Source organism: Bubalus kerabau, chromosome 9 (assembly GCF_029407905.1).
Source record: "Bubalus kerabau isolate K-KA32 ecotype Philippines breed swamp buffalo chromosome 9, PCC_UOA_SB_1v2, whole genome shotgun sequence".
Lineage (NCBI taxonomy): Eukaryota > Metazoa > Chordata > Mammalia > Artiodactyla > Bovidae > Bubalus > Bubalus kerabau.
This window is the reverse complement of record NC_073632.1, coordinates 81,197,608-81,214,991: the sequence shown is the minus strand read 5'-3', so window position 1 is coordinate 81,214,991 and position 17,384 is coordinate 81,197,608. Positions and strand designations below refer to the sequence as shown.

The 17,384-nt window shown below is 35.9% G+C and overlaps 1 long non-coding RNA gene across 2 annotated transcripts; it reads left to right on the top strand.

Annotated features, from left to right (window-relative positions):
* Nucleotides 1–782: 782 nt before the first annotated feature.
* On the top strand, nt 783–16,270 carry LOC129619445 (uncharacterized). 2 transcript variants are annotated; one of them, XR_008697876.1, is made up of 3 exons: nt 783–961; nt 8,884–9,025; nt 16,048–16,270. It is a non-coding gene; the product is annotated as an uncharacterized LOC129619445 (long non-coding RNA). The 2 variants fall into 2 exon arrangements; XR_008697877.1 differs by lacking the exon at nt 16,048–16,270 and adding an exon at nt 10,855–11,397.
* Nucleotides 16,271–17,384: the final 1,114 nt, after the last annotated feature.

Below are 17,384 nucleotides of genomic sequence, written 5' to 3'. Positions count from 1 at the left end.
ACTAGACAGACCTTTATTTGCAAAGTAATGTCTCTAGAGCATCGTAAGCATTGCTCTGCTGTCTTACAGCATTGAATATTGCTATGAAGACATTAGAAAAGACCCTGATGCTGGCAAAAAGTGAAGGCAGGAGGAGAAGGGGACAACAGAGGATGAGATGGTTGGATGGCATCACTGACTCAATGGACATGAGTTTGAGCAAGCTCCGGGAGATGGTAAAGGACAGGGAAGCCTGGCATGCTACAGTCTAAGGGGTTGCAAAGAGTCAGACGTGACTGAGCGGCTGAACAACAACAACAATGAGGCCTCACTGATACTTACCCACCCTCTCACCTGTAGATAACTTCACTTTTCTGTCTGCCTGGATTTCGAAGAATTCTCTCTTTGACGTTGAGACTCAATAACTTGACCATATATGCCCAATGTTGGCAATCAATATCAATCTTTCCTAGTAAACAATGTGTCCATTTGACCCGTTAAATCGGTTTTTCCTCATTTCAGAGAAAAATTTGCTGAATCATACCTTTATTTCTTTCTCTTCCTTCCTTCTTCTAGTGTATTTGTCTACTTGCTGTGACATTCCTTTTGTCCAGATTTACTTAGAAGGCTTAGTTCAAACACTCTGTCTTCTATAATGAAGTGTGGGTGTGTTCTCCCTAATTCTCTTCCCACTTATCTCTGGGGCCTAATTGTTCTTCCCCTCTGGGCTAATGTATCACAGCAGTTTTATTCTTTCAATTTGCTTTCTCTGTAATGTAACAGCAGAGATGAAAGAAGGGACAGAAAGTGAGCTTAACCTGGACTCCTGGCCTGGTACAGTCCATGCTGCAAAATCTTGTTCTGCAGAGTCTTCCTGGGGTGTTTCACGTCCTGTCTCATGGCCCACTCCAGTTAGCCAGAGGTATATCTCATCCATGGGCTTTGGCATACTACCCCAAGATAGCACAGCACCTGTAAGATGGTAAGTACTACTGGCCCTCTGCCTAAGACAAACTTCTGAGTTAATTTTAGATGCTTCTACTCTTGAAGAATTTCTCTTGACTTTTCCCATAGCTAACAAGAGGCTCCTTAAGCGTGCTCTGTAAAAATGTTTAGCTCATCTTTTTTCTCCTCACGGATTATATCTGGGGAAGAGTTGGAAGCTATAATTGTCATACTGCTGCTGCTGCTGCTAAGTCGCTTCAGTTGTGTCCGACTCTGTGCGACCCCAGAGACGGCAGCCCACCAGGCTCCCCTGTCCCTGGGACTCTCCAGGCAAAAACACTGGAGTGGGTTGCCATTTCCTTCTCCAATGCATGAAAGTGAATTGTCATACTATGCCCCGTCAAAAAATTTTCCCTCCTATTCACCCCTTTTCAAATTCTGTAGTCCAGGTTTATTCACTTTTCTTGAGGAGCTTGGAAGATTCTGTGATCCTGCTTTATTCTACAATATTTTCCTAGAACTCTTAAAAAAAACCCTGCAAAATGAAAATTCCTATGTGATGTACACCAACACAATGCTAATCAGTGCTGATTAATTCTGAAAGCCATGTTATTTTTAATCAAACAAGTGTTATAACTTTTAAGTACTAGTGCAAAATTGTAATAAAATTATGACTACTATTAAACAGATGGCATAATTTGGGGAAAAAAAAAAAAAAAACAACATGGAATCACAGGACTGAAAGTGACCCTAGACGAACGCATCTTGACTGTGCTCTGTCTCCGTGGCATGGAGCTGATAGCATATTTGCAATCTGCTGTGGAGAGGCTGGATCCATACAAGACACAAATGGAAACAAGAGTGTAGCATGTGAACAAAGTGGCATTTCAGATTAATAAGGAAAAGCAAAATTATTCAATAAATGATGTTGTAACAAATAGCTAATCATTTAAGGCAGAAAATACGAAATATATATTATACCTGTCCTTTGATGCAGGAGTCTCTATGTAAATGTGTATTTCTAACTTAAGTAATGTCCAAAAACAGATGCCAGAGATATTGTGTTCCTAAATGTTAAAATCAAAACCTTTCAATGCCAGAGAATAACTGCTAATATTCTTACAATCTCTGTATAGAGTGAAAATTTCCAAGTTTAATGCCAAAGGTAACAGATTAAATTACGTAAGAGTGAAAACTTTGAGGTTTTTTGGTAAAAACATCAAAGATTCAAAATCAAAAGAGACTGATGAACCTATTGCTGCATCAATAACAAAGGATTACTGCATAAAGAGTTCACAGAGATAAATAATAAAAATATCCAATACGAAAGTGACAAAGAACATGAACAGGCATTTCACAAAAGAAGAATATAAAAGACAGACAAATATACTTTAAAAATTGGATATTAGGAGTAACCAAAAAAATACAAGGGTTTAAAAACCCAGCAAACTTATCATTTAAAGAAAAACAACAACAGTCAGACAAAGATTGTTTTTAGTGATGTTTTTTGTTTGGGGAAAGGTTTATTCATTGATGGAAGTACTTTGGTGAGAATTCAAAGTATTTAAAACTTTGACCAGGTGACTCCACTTCCAGAATTTTATCCTAATAATGGAACTGTATCTGTGCACAGGAATTTTTATAGCAACAGTACATATAATAGTGAATAAATTGTAAGCAATCATATCTTCAGTTAAGTAAATTACTGTGTATCAATGGAATAGAATTCCACATAGCCTTTTAAGGTGATGTTGTACAAGACTATTTAATGACATGAAGAATATCTATCGTAGAAGTAACATGCAAATTATATAAATATTGCATGTACTCTGCCCCAATAGGCCTGTGCTTTTCTCAGTGATGACATTTCTGAAAATTTTTATTTTATTCTTTTTTTTTAATTTGTACTTTCTAAATTGTCTACCATTAACTCTTGTAAGGAGAAAAATGTTAAATTTTTTGATAGTAAATGTCAGAAGTTTTTGCCAGTAAGTGTCTTCTGAGGGAACCGCCCTGATAACATTTTGTGGTTTTGATATAGTAACATCTGCTTTCTAGGGTGAATTTAATCCTGATGTAGTGTCAGTCGAGCTCCTTAATCAGAAAGACCAAATTGCTTTGTTCTCCTGCAATGTCACAAAATTATTTTCCCCATCGGGCTTGAAAAAGAACTTAAAAATGGTGTACCCTGAAAACATGATGGTGGAGTTAGGTGAATGTGAAAATGAATTAATTTGTCCCTAATAACTACAAAGATGAAGAATAACAATGAGTGTCTGGGCAAGCTAGATTAAAAATCTGAAGATCCAGCTTCTAGTTCCATTTGGTTCTTCAGCTAGAATGTGCTTTGGAACTAATGAGAAAAATAACAATAATTATAGGCATTATTATTAACCTCTTTATAACTGTATATTAGTTTCCACAGCACTTTATTATCTAATTTTTACAACTTCTTTCTCAGGATATTAAGTATTCTTATTTTTACTGTTGAAGAGACTCAGGTTCAGAAAGCCAGCTATTAGCCAACTTCCTAGCTGCAGAAAAAGATGTGACATTATTTCCAGCTTGTTTCATTCACTAAAGCCCTGATTGCCCCAATAAAAACCTATTAAAGGCGTTAACTTTGGTTTACTTTAGAGGCGGTGACTTACAAAGAAAGACCCAATAAATTCCCCTGACCAAAACACTCTCACTACTGCCATAATTCTATTCAGCAAATACTTACTAAATACTTCTAAATACAATCTACTACATTCTTTAAGGCAGAAGCACATGATTGTTGAAAATGATCCTTCCTCTGTAGAAATTTAAAACCCAGAGTGCTGGGTTTAGATCCCAGGTCCTTCACTTGCTATCTGTGTGGACCCTGGACTTCACTGTGTCCCAGCTTTTTTTTAATCCATAAAATGAGAACCATGATAATACCTACCTGAAATTTATTTAGGAGGATTAAGAGAGTTATATGTAATGTGCTTAGAATAGTGTTTGGTACTTGCTAAAGTACTAATTTGTATTTTATTGTGGCTAATCATATAATGTTGTTAGTATTCACTAATAGAGCTACTGGTTTACTTCTTCGAATTTATAATTCCTTTAAGCCACATTCACAATTCTGAGCAATGGCCCTGTATGTATATATGCATACATTGAACTGAACTATGCTTTTCTACTACCTGCTCCTCTGCTTGAGTATCGTATCTGAAAAATAAGATCAGGAATAACACTAAATTCAGCAGTTTATTGGCTAGATTAAATACAAGAAATTTGAAAAAAAAATTATACTCAAAATGTGTACTTATTATTACTATGGATCAGTCAGTTGTCTTCTCAGTCGCTTTCTTTAAATACAGAGGTTTAAGAGAAGATAAAAATCTGACTAAAAATCATAATTAGGGTCAAATCTAGAAAGAACACTCACAACACCGTAGTTCCTAAGTGTTTGAGGTACTGCTTCTTTTAAATATGTTCCAGACATGCCAGACATTGGTTATAGATGTTTTTCTAAAATTTCACAGAATTCTGTGAGTAGGTATCAGGTGTAAGTCCTGTTTTAGTATTTCAATAGGCTTGAACACTAGCCTTTTAATGAGTTTGTGATTTCATACAAAATTCTGAATATGTATCCTTGCCTATTGGCAAGTATATATATAATATATATTATATATATATACATTGAATGTATTCAATATATAATTGAATATTCAAGAATATATTATTTATATATTATATATATTATTTATATATTATATTCAAGAATATAATATTCATACATTGATAAAGTCAGAAAAGATAGTCTAACTTCATAAATAATAGAAGAGTTATTTAAACAAACATGAAGAAACAGAGGAGTAAGTGACTTGGTTAATTTAAGCACGCAATGTAAATTAACATCAGTACTAATTAATTAAATAAACTCTTGGCAAGAACAGTTTTCTGCTAAGACAGCTGAGATTGTTAAACTGCATACGCAGAAATGCATACTTCCTTTCTTAGTTTGGTTTATTTTTCTATGACTTCATTGCAATTCAAAGAATAACAAAGAACAAGGACTGACCATATTTAGTAGATGAGCTGGTCTTTGGAAGATATGCTTTTGATATTCTTAGAGTATTTCAGGTTATTTCTTTATTCATAAATTATCAGACATTAAAAAGATAAACTCAATCACTTAATTGAGAGTTCAGTTGCATCCAGTCTACCTATCAGATGAATTCACTCATTAACGAACAAATGCAGTAGTGAGAATATATGAAGTGGTTAGTATCTTGGAAAATTCTCAGCCTCAGGCCAGGCTATTTTCACTTAAACTATAACCATAATCATGCACATGTCAAAACTCATTTACTATTAAGTGATATAGGTTTTGAAATAGGTTAATACTTGTCTAAGTATAGCCAGTGAAATATACCATAGACATTTCCCTACCTCTGTTTCTGTCTTCCTTTGCTTATCTTGAAATGCTCACTGTTTGAGTGAACATTTCACTATTTGAAATACATTAAAATAGCATTTTATATTATAGCTTTAAAGCTTCTACTTTATAGCTAACTTGCAATTAGAAAAAATCTTTTATTCTTTAAAAAAATGATCTAGAATAGAAACTCAGAATAATCCTATATTACAAAAGTATGACCAATTCTTATGTAGACTTAAAAGACTCAGAGTATTTAATCGTATTTACATTAAACAATGGGATAAAAATCCAACAAAGCCTCAAGGGTTTAAAAAATTGTTTTTGGAAATAAGAAAAGCTTAATTTAAGCAGTAAAGATAATTATCACCCTTAAAAAAAATAAGTAGCAGTGAATCACCAAGGACCATTTTACTATGAGTCATAATGATATGTGATCAGAGTCTTTAGTAGGTAGACTTTTTTTTTTTTAAGAATACCCTTTGGTGGTTTTCTCCTGCCTCCGGATTTTTCATAATTTGACATTGCTTTCTGGGGTTGAGACTTTTCATCTCTAGAAGATTCACTACACTATAAATACAGTTCTTGTGGTTCACATGGTACAACAGAGTTGATTATACAGATGAGTCCCCTTCAGTATCACCTACTCAGCTTCTTTCCTCACCCCATCCTGTCTCATGTGCAGATACGTAAAATGTTCAGTTGATAAACAGGATGGTTTAAGGTGAAAGGTGAGAAGGAAAAAAAAGATAATGTGAAGTTTTTTGAGGGTGGATATATTACTTCTTTGTGTCCTCTCCTTGTGATTATAGCAGTTATCCTGTCCATAATAGGACATCAGTAAATATTTGTTGACAAAGAGAATGAATGGATAAATGAGTAATCATTGAGGATGGTTTGGAGCCTCTTTAAATTAAAAAAAAGTTTTTTTAATTTTATTTAAGTATAGTTGATTTAATTTCCACTCTACAGCAAAGGGACTCAGTTATACATATATTTATATTCTTTTTCGTATTCTTTCCTATTATGATGTATCACAGGGCATTGAATATAGTTCCCTGTGCTCTACAATAGGACCTTGTTGTTTTTTCATCCTGTATATAATAGTTTGCATCTTGTAACTTCTTTTACTGGACTTGGGAAAGCAATTTGAATAAAAGAAAATTATCAATAAAGACATTGGAATAATAATGTATGTTAATAATACTTTATAGAACATGTAAAACAGTTTCACATATTTATCTCATTTGAACCTTGTAAAACTCTTGTAAAAAAGACAAGTGTTATTATAGGTGGAAAATATAAGGTTCAGGATCAAAAGATGACAGTGTTTTTCATCAATATCTCACTAACAAAGCCCCGACCTCTTGGAGTGTCTATCCTCTTGATAGCATATCATTAGTTGTGGTCATTGTGGTGAGCAACAAACCATCCCAAAGATTAGACTTACACCGGTTTAGGGATGAAATACTTAGTCTAATGAGTAGCTTTATGTATATGTGGACAGCATGGCGGGGAATGGAGTAGGATAGAAGCCTATAAACCAACATTATGCAAACAATAAACATTTAATGAGGACTTACTATGTGTCAGACACTTTGATAGGTCCCTTCTCATACATTTTCTCCAGTTTACAAATGAGGCTTTTAGAGACTGAATGACTTTTGCAAGGTCACACTGCAAATAAGAGGCAAGGATGGAATTTTAATATCCAAAAAGTGTGATAAAAGTTTCTGTCTTAAAGAGCATAAAATTTGGTTGGAAGAAAAACCATGAGTTACATGCATCAACTGGATAAGTAGAGACACAGCACAGAACAAACTCAGTTGTACAAATAGTGTGTATGGCATGAGCTAGAGCAGTAAAGTTCTTAGGAGAGGTGGAAATTTTGAGTTGGCCCTTAATACGTGGGCAGGATTTAGTTACCTGTAAGGGAAAGTTGTTTCAGACAAAGTGAAATACATCAGTAAATTGCCAATACAGGGGTAAACATAACAAAGTCAAGGGACAATAAAAACCTGGAGGATTTTCATGACCATTAACATCTGCCATCTTACATGATTTAGGGCATGGTGCTGGATATGTCAGAAAATTCAGAGGCATCTGACACATGATATGAAGGATCAGAGAGAGCAGTCAAGGCCCTGGGTTGGCTAATAAAATTTCACGACAGAGCTGTATCTTCAGCTCAATTCTCGTAAAATCTTAGAACCTAGATATACATAGAGGAGGAAAGAAGGGCCAGAAAAACACTCTCAATAGAGACATGGGTATATGATGTGTTTTGATGGAAAGCATTATTTCTATGCACCCTGGAGGTTGGGCTAAAGGGTTTGTGCTCATGGAAAGCTTGGAATTGCCTTCAAGAAAAACAGAGATAAAGACTTCGTTTTTGTAAAACTGACTAAAAAAAAAAGAAATAGCAGCTTGAGTTAGAACAATTAGGAGGCTATTAAAATAATTAAACATTAGCATGTGGAATGGTCAGTGAAAAAGGAAAAGATAGATGGAAAGATCTGAGGGCCTATTGGACACGAATTGAGAAGACAAAGGAAAAGAGGGTGTGAAGGGATCTGGCCTGGTGACAAGTAGACAGAACATCTTGGTCTTCTGCACGCTATTCCGTAATGTCCACAGCTCTCCACATTTATAATGTCATTTCACCCTTCACCCTTACGATGAACCTATGGAATGGATATCATTTTTCCTGTCTACAAAAGCGGAAATTGAGAGGTTAAGCCAGGGTCTCCAGGCCCCAGGCAAGTAGTGCCTGTGAGCCTAGGGAGTTGGTGGTGGGAGTAGTGGGGCTATGAAGACCTGGAAAGCATAATCCCTAGCTTCCACATTGTATAGATTCTGTTAGTCCTTATCAATGAGGTGGCAGTTGTAATGTAGTTATTCTTGCCTGAGCACGCATGAACTTGTCATAGCCGCTTATGCTATGGTCAATTCAGTTTAATTACATGCATGTTGATACTACTGTACTGAGTTTAATTGTCATAAAAGATGTCTTTTAAAAGAGTATACAATTATTTGCCATTGAAAGTGAAGGTAACTGTACAAAATAAGGCATGTAAACAAAGCAGTGGGGCATACCTTTGATATTTGCTATATTAATTTTCTGGGCTTTCCTGATAGCTCAGTTGGTAAAGAATCCACCTGCAATGCAAGAGACCCTGGTTTGATTCCTGGGTCAGGAAGATTCACTGGAGAAAGGATAGGCTACCTACTCCAGTATTCTTGGGCTTCCCTTGTGGCTCAGCTGGTAAAGAATCTGCCTGCAATGTGGGAGATCAGGGTTCAGTCCCTGGATTGGGAAGATCCTCTGGAGAAGGGAAAGGCTACTCACTCCAGAATGCTGGCCTAGAGAATTCCAAGGACTATATAGTCCATGTGGTCGCAAAGAGTTGGACACGGCTGAGTGACTTTCACTTCCACTTTTCACTTTTCATATTATCTTTCTATTACTTGTATAACAAATTTACATAAATTTTGTAGCTTAAAACAATAGATGTTTATTATCTTATGATTCTGTATGTCTGACACAGGTTTCACCAGGCTGAAATGAAGATGTTGGTTGGGCTGCATTCCTTTCTGGAAACTCTAAGCGAGAATCTGTTTCCAGGTCCCCTGGACTGCTTGCTTTCCTTGGCTCCTGGATCTCCTCCTCCATCTTCAACGCCAGCAACAGTAGGTTAACTCCTCAAATCACACCTCTCTAACACTTCTTCTATATTCACATCTCCCTCTGAGACTGACCTTAGCTGGGAAATCTCCGCTTTTAAAGACTCATGTGATTCAGTCAGAATTGCCTAGATGATCCAGGATAATCTCCCCATCTCAAGGTCCTTACCCTTAATCTTTACATTTTTACTTCTTAATCTTACATCTGTGAAGTCCCCTTTGTTCCCATGTAATCTAATATACTCACAGCTTCCAGGAATTAGGACTTGGATGTCCATGAGGGTCATTATTCTGCTTATCACATTGGGTAAAGCAATAATTTGTCTTTTGAGAAATGACCGATCTTCATATTTTCTCACAAAGCAACAACCAGTATTTTACAGGACCCCAAATAGGAAATTATCACAAGGAATATGCAGCCATATTACGCTTTATTATTGAGATATGTCCAGGAGATTTTATCACAAGTCAAGCAATGTAACTAGGTGAAAGGGAAATTGTCTAATCCATCAGAATGGATATAAAATAATGCAATGCCAGGAGATGGTCCTTGTAGAGATTTAGAATATCAGAAGAATAATGATTTTCTAGATTGTGTAAAGTCTAAGCCATGTAAATTCTCACTGTTTTAGGGTCTGAATTAGTTCAGCATTTCTTGCCCTGTTAAGTTCCAAATGTATATCAAACAGGCTTTGTTAGAACTGAAAGTTGTCCTCTCTTTGCTTCTTGCCTGCTTTCTATCTAAGAGTGAAAGAACAAGACAAGCTTTATCAGTCAGAATATGTGTTATTCCTGGGCAAGAGTACGTTAGTGACAATTTCCAGTGTGGGTGGATTTGAGCTTCTGAAGGATGAATATTTTCCAGTTTGACTTTCTATCAACATCAAAGACTCTATTGTCATATCGCCCCCTTTACTGCTTCAATGTTGTGCCTGTTATAAAATATATTCTCAACCTTAAGATCTTTTACAGAGGTCTTGTTTCATATATTTAGGTTTATAGTTAATTAAATGGAAGATTTAATTAACACAGTAATGGCATAGTACCTACCTGTGCCAAAACTGTGCTAGAGGCTTCAACATGTGTCAGCATATCACATCTAATCCTGAGTTTGTCCAGGAGGCATATATTCCCTTACTGCAAGCTAGGCTTTATTTGTTCCTAGCAGTCTGGACTTAGCTCTACATGATATTGACTACAGCAATCAATCCTCCTCCAGTCCTGCTAATGTGGAGGCTATTGAAAGCTCCAATGGCTCTGGTAGATTTTAGAAATATCATGATACATAGGCAAGGCAACTGCTTTTAAGAAAGCAATAGTTATATAGATAATTGGCTCCTGGACTTTTATTTAGCAAAAATCAACGTCAATTTTCAGTCATATTTGTGTGAGGGCTGCAAGTAACTAAAATAAACCATAATTTAGATCTAAATCCTTATAGATTTTCTCAATACATGTGATTGCTCAATAAATGTTAGCATAAATATGTGACTGAAAATTAAAATATTAGATGCTGCCAAAACCTAAGGAGAATTAGCTGGTTCAACTGTGCATAAATAAATAAGGAGTGTGAAAAAGAGAATCCATTTATGTAAATTTCCAATTTCTCTTTCAATACTTCTGCTCCCATTTATTGGGGCCCTAACAAAGCCTGTTTATAGAGGAAACATTACTTTGCTTGTATTAGATTAGTAACATTCTAAACAAAGAATCTGTGTTCCCAAGTCACCTTCTAAACAAAGAATCCGTGTTCCCAAGTCACCATGTCTACAGAGTTTAAATGTGAATCCATATCCATCACAAAGGATCCTAACTATAATTTTAATCCCATGCAGATTAAAAAATTAGCATTCTAATTACCCAGCCATTAAGAAGAATGAAATAGGACTTCATTGGGGACTCAGTGATAAAGAATCTGCCTGCCAATTCAGAAGACACAGGTTTGATCCCTGATCCAGGAAGATACCTCTTGCTGTGGAGCAACTAAATCCATGTGCTACAACTATTGAAACTGCTCTAGAGCCTGGGACCTGCACCTACTGAGCCCATGTGCCCTGGAGCCCATGCTCCGAAACAAAAGAAGCCACGACAATGAGAAGCCTGTGCACTGCAACTAGAGCGGCCCCTTCTTGCTGCAACTAGAGAAAAGCCCATAAAGCAACAAAGACCCAGCACAGCCAAAAATAAATACATAAAATTGTATAAAAAAGAGTGAAATAATGCCATTTGCAACAGCACTGAGTATGAATGTCATACTGAGTGAAGTCAGTCAGATAGGGAAGGAGAAATTGTGTATGACATCCCTTGTATGAGGAATCTAAAAAGAAATGATACAAATGAACTTACTTACAAAACAGAGACTCATAGACTTAGAAAATTAATTTATGGTTACTGGGGATGGGGGGAAGAGGTAGTTAGGAAGTTTGGGATAGTTATGTACACATTGCTATATTTAAAATGGATAAAGGACAAGGACCTATTGTATAGCTCATTGAACTCTGCTTGATGTTAATGTGGCAGCCTGGATGGGAGAGGGGTTTGGGGGAGAATGAATACAGGTGTATGTATGGCTGAGTCCCTCCACTGTTCACCTGAAACTATCACAACACTGTTAATTGGCTATACCCCAATACAAAATAAAAAGTTCAAAAGAAAAAAAATTAACATTTCGTTCCCAATGGTGTTGACTTTTCTTGGTGAATCATTTGCATGTGACTATTTCATAAGCTCTCTAATTGCATGCTACCAGAGGACAAAGGATTGTAGGTTGCTCTTTTGTCTATAGATGTAACAAACCAAAGCAACAGTGCAATATTTAAGAATATCAAGAACGTCCTTGTGTGTGAGGCAGAAGTAGACCGGGACCAGTTCAAACTGGCTCATGAGAACTGCTTGTGTTCTTTTCTTCCCTACTCAACTTCTATGACTTCATTTTGGTAACCTGAAACTGGATATGGTGGGATTCTTTATATTGTGGAAATTGGCAAACAATGCAAATCAGGTTTGTTTGTTTATTTACTAATTTGGAGTTGGCTCATCAGCTCACCACTGGTGTGGGTGATTTCTGTCTCCCAAAGGAAGAAACACAGAGTTTCTCAATTTTTACTTGCGTTATCCCAACTGACCCTACGCCGGGTCAACTGAGCTATTCCCTTAAGCGTGTGCAAGACTACAGGCAACAGAAAGATCTGCAATTGTTAACAAATTTATATTGAGTGCCTGTTACACACTGTGGAGGTGACTCAAGTAAGGGACAGTCCCTTGCTCTCATGGTTTTTACAACTGTTGGAAGAAATTGATGTTAACCCAAGAGAATGTAAATGTAAAATTCAGCTGTGGTAAGAGCTGTGAAGGTGAGATAAATAGTATTTCCAGCATGTATCAAAGGAGGATTTGACCTCTTCATGGAAAGAAGAAAAGTCCTTACTAAATGATGATTCACTAAGATTGAAAGAAACAGTGGGATTTAAATAAACAAACATGGAAAGGTGCACAGTTCACAGGAGGAGCTCAATAAAGGTAAATGGTGGATAAATTGCCTGTTTGCGTACTGGAATTTCTGTTCAAACTTGATACCAATTTCCTGGGAAACCTGGATTTCTTTTGATTTTAAAAGTGTGTCACTCTGGGACAACAGCTGGAGGTCTTTCTGTCCCTTCTTTGGTCTCTTTTAAAAACTGGCTTTCAGGGACCGTTGGCACCTGTTTGCTGGAAGCACCCCAGCTCTGTGTGAGATCATATGATAGGAGAGGCATGGCCTTTAGGTACACACCAACCACACAAGTAGCTGTGGTTTGCCTAGTTAAAAAAAAAAATTTATTCTACTTTAGAAGTCCAAAAACTGCCAGCTTCTTGAGTTGTTGTGACGCCGTCTGTCTTCATGTCTGGCTGCTTGTTTCCATGAGCACGGTGACTCATGTTCTGTCTTGTCCCTTTGCAACATGGCTTATGGAGGTAAAATTCCCTTAAGGAAAAACAGTCACACACACACACACACACACACACACACACAGCCACATAATCATTATTATATTAAAGCAGTGGAACTTAAGTGTGGAATGCAATTGTATGTGGAATGTCAGAACTTTTTGCTGAAAGAAATAAAATATAATTATAATATATAATGTATTATATATCTATATTATATATAGATATACTTACCTAGGGTTTCATGTCTATGTGTGGCTGTAAAGCCTACGCTCTTTCTACTATGTTCAAACTATTTTTATTTCTTTTTTTCCCCCTACTCTAGTCTTTATGCATGAGAATTTTGAATAAATTATGTAGTGCTGTCTCCAAATATCAGACTAATTTTTTTCTAGTCTTAGCACTGAAGTAACCATAATATTCAAGTGATAGGATTCATATTAAACTTCCTATCTTCTTTCAAATGCTGCTGAAATTAAGTAAAAATAGATGACATTAAAAAAAAGACATCTTTTAAATATAAAGATCTTTAAGGATTTCTGAGAGTCTAGGATGTTCAAGTGAAAGTTACCTGTTCTGAGTGCCTGCTGATGAAATATTTTAAACAGAGCCACTGATATTGACTTACTGTAATTATCTTTGAGACATTCAAGTCCAGAGCGTACAACCACAACAGTAGCAACAGACACAAGGTTTGTAATATAGAAACACAAAGTTCAGAAACTTTACCAAAATCAAAATATATTTAGAACCCAGCCAACCCAGAGGAAATTGTTGCATAACAAAAAGAGAAAATGCCTTAAGAGAACCACCTCTGCGGAAGTAAAGTGAAAGCAGCTGAAGTTGTCTTCCTACCATATGATTGCAGACACAGGACACATTAAGGCATCAGCCTGAATTAGGTGACTTTGATCAGGCCGTCCTTAGAGTCAGTGCGCAGCAGCACTTCGGTCTGTCTGTCTGTAGTTATGGGTAATTTTGGCAAGAGGTGAGCCAGGGATGTCAAATCACCCCAGACACCCTCCTCTGGGTATGTGCTAAACTCCCCTGAAGGTCCCAAGGAAGGATAAATCAGATCTACTGAAATTAAGCCCCAGGCCTAAGCCAAGAGCTTAACTGGAAGTAATTTTAAAGCCTGGCTTAATCTGTTTGTGAAAAATATATACCAATGTCACAGTTTTAAAAAATGGATTGTAAACATCATGCTCCACCTCTTATTTATCCTGGACAATTTTTGCTTTGACAACCCAAAGTCTATCACATAGATTCTTATTCTTTTGTAGAGTTTTCTTGGCAAAATATTTCCTTCATAGAGATTTTATCACTGTTCACCTGAAACTATCACAACATTGTTAATTGGCTGTACCACACTACAAAATAAAAGGGTCACAAAAAAGGCATTAGATAGCTTACTGTCTCGTGTTTTGTTTATATGTGGCTCATTATATTTTGAGTTATAATAAGTGAAAGTGAAAGTTGCTCAGTTGTGTCTGACTCTTTGCGACCACATGGACTGTACAGTCCATGGAATTCTCCAGGCCAGAATAATGGAGTGGGTAGCCTTTCCCTTCTCCAGGGGATCTTCCCAACCCAGGGATCAAACCCAGGTCTCCAGCATTGAAGACAAATTCTTTACCAGCTGAGCCACAGGGAGCCCAGAGTTATAAGGCAAAAGATTAAAAAATAAATACATTTTAGTAAAAGGCATATTTGAGTTAGGGGCTTCCCTGATACCTTAGTTGGTAAAGAATCTGCCTGCAATGCAGAAGATTCCGGTTTGATTCCTGGGTTGGGAAGATCCTCTGGAAAAGGGATAGGCTATCCACTCCAGTATTCTTGGGTTTCCCTTGTGGCTCAGCTGCCAAAGAATCCGTCTGCAACACAGGAGACTTGGGTTCGATCTCTGGGTTGGGAAGATCTCCTGGAAAAAGGAAAGGCTACCCACTCCAGTATTCTGGACTAGAGAACTCCATGGACTGTATAGTCCATGTAGCCACAAAGTCAGACATGACTGAGTGACTTTTGTTTCACTTGAGTTAAGGTGATTTTACTTCTACTTATTTTGATGATTGCATTATCTCCACTAAGTTTGCAAGAGTTTCATTAATTTTGGTCTTGTTTTTGGAGACCATGCTTTAAATTTACAACAAGCACTCTACTCTCAGAAGGCTGGTTAGAGTGAAGACTGAATTTTAGACACTGCTGTCTATCTATTCATCCACTTATTCATTCACTTATTTTTACCACTCTTCATCAAACTGTAGTTTCCTAATTTGACTAATACTGTAAATACTTCTTCTAATTAGGATGTTTTCATGGTTGTTACATTATAGATAAAATGTATTGATTTTCAGTAAATATTTATTTAGGGTCCTCCCTCTGAATAAATGAAAGGTTGAACAGCTATAAATAAAATCTGCAAAATATTAAAGGAAATATTCATTCTTAGCCATTATATTTATTGAAATTAGTTGGCTATACTAATCTAAAGATAGAAAGCACTCGATAAAACTATTACTGTATATGTCCTTCATAGCAGGAACCAAGCTGATATTTTTGGCTTAGGCTGCGTTTCCTTGACTATTAGCCACACAGATAGTTCTAACAATTTTGAGCTCTTATAAGAGTATGTTGGAGTCTGGAATTTCTAACCACATTATTTATCTCTAAAAAATGTACTTAGCATTAATTTTCAGTTTATTCTTATATGAATTCTTTAGTTTGTGGCAAAAGATGAGGACGTATAATATTTCTGAGAGCTGAGTTTAACTGGAGAAATTCAGGATACTATAGTAGAATAAGGACATTTCAGGCAATGGGATATTAGGTAAAGAAAAAAGCAAAAGGGATTTTATTAAAATTATAGATCTTTAAAACACAAAAAAAGAAATAGTCAGCCTGTTTTCCCCAATCCATTCTGTGTGACCCTATCTCAGCCCCTCTTTGAAACATTTGCCACTGATTCTGGCTTCCTCCCTTCATTGGATGTTTCAAATAATTTCTTCCTAAGAGCACACACCATATTCTCTGCAGTTAATGACTTTGCAAAAATGGCTTATTTTTGAGTTTCTTCATGTCTTTTATTTTATTTTCTCTGCTAGGTTGTCCAGATAGTAGTTGTTCCAAGAACCTGCTGTAAATCAGTCGCTCATATGTCAAGCCTTGGAAGATAACCATGTTCTGCTGTTGATGACCTTGCAGAAGACCTGACCATAACACCTCTTAACTTCACTTCTTTTACTTTTATTTGAAAAGTATTTGTTTATTTCTTCAAAAGGCAATAAAGTCTACGGAGCAATAAAAACTGGCATTTAATATGATACACAGTGATATGATGAATGAATTCAGATTGCATGGGAACACTAAAAGTGTGCATAAAAGAATGCGGTACAAGGAGGTATGTGGAAATCATGGTCATATGATCTAACAGAATCAAATTTTCTTTGCTTTGTTTCCTTTTTAAGTAATTAATGATGGAGGAGTGATCAATACAAGTTTTTTTTTTTTTTTAAGTTAACAACAGGTCAAAACATATTCCTGTATTTGAGTAAGTTCTACTGAATAAGTTTATGGGAATATTCACTGGCAATTGAATAAAAAAATTACATGTCCATTATGCTAACTCAAAAGAAATAAATACCTGTGAATATATCTTCTCACAGCAAGGCAAGATTTCAGAAAGAATAAAAAAGATTTCACTGAATAGTAACAGATCTTTAAAAATTTTCAGTAAATACATAACTGGATGTGGAAATGAAATAATACTGGAGTATTTTGCAGTCCTTTGATGAAATAGGTTTTCCCCATTCGTCTGAGAAACTCATTTAAGCTAGCTTAAAATTTTTAAGAAAGGGGTGGATATACCACCACTTAACCACTCACCTATTGGTTATATCTACTTAATTTCTTATCACTATAAATGAGAGCTGCAATCAACATCTTTTTTACGTATCTTTGTATATCTTTGAGATTGCTGAGCTAAAAATATGTGTATATTTTATTTTAAATTTTAATAGATGCTATCAAAATGCTTTCCAAAAAGACGTCTATAATTTGCTTCTTCAAATACCATTTTTCTACTGGATACATCCTATCAGTAGCAAGCATTAATATTTTAAAATTTTAGCCTAGTATGACAGGGTAAAATGAATCTATTAAAAACTACCAGAACAAGTAAGTGAATTTATCATGGTTGTAGAATAAAAAGGTCAATATACAAAAATCAATTCTATACCTTTATATTAGCAGTAAACAAGTTAAAAACAGCAGATTACAATAGCAGTCTTACTTAGGGGTGAGTTTAGCTGTATCTATTGCAAGACCTATATAATGAAAACTTAGAAAAGTATTTTCTCAAACTGATCTATAACCAGTACAACCCAAAGCAAAATAATTATTTGGTGGTAGTAGCCATATTTAAATCACTAAAAGTAATTTA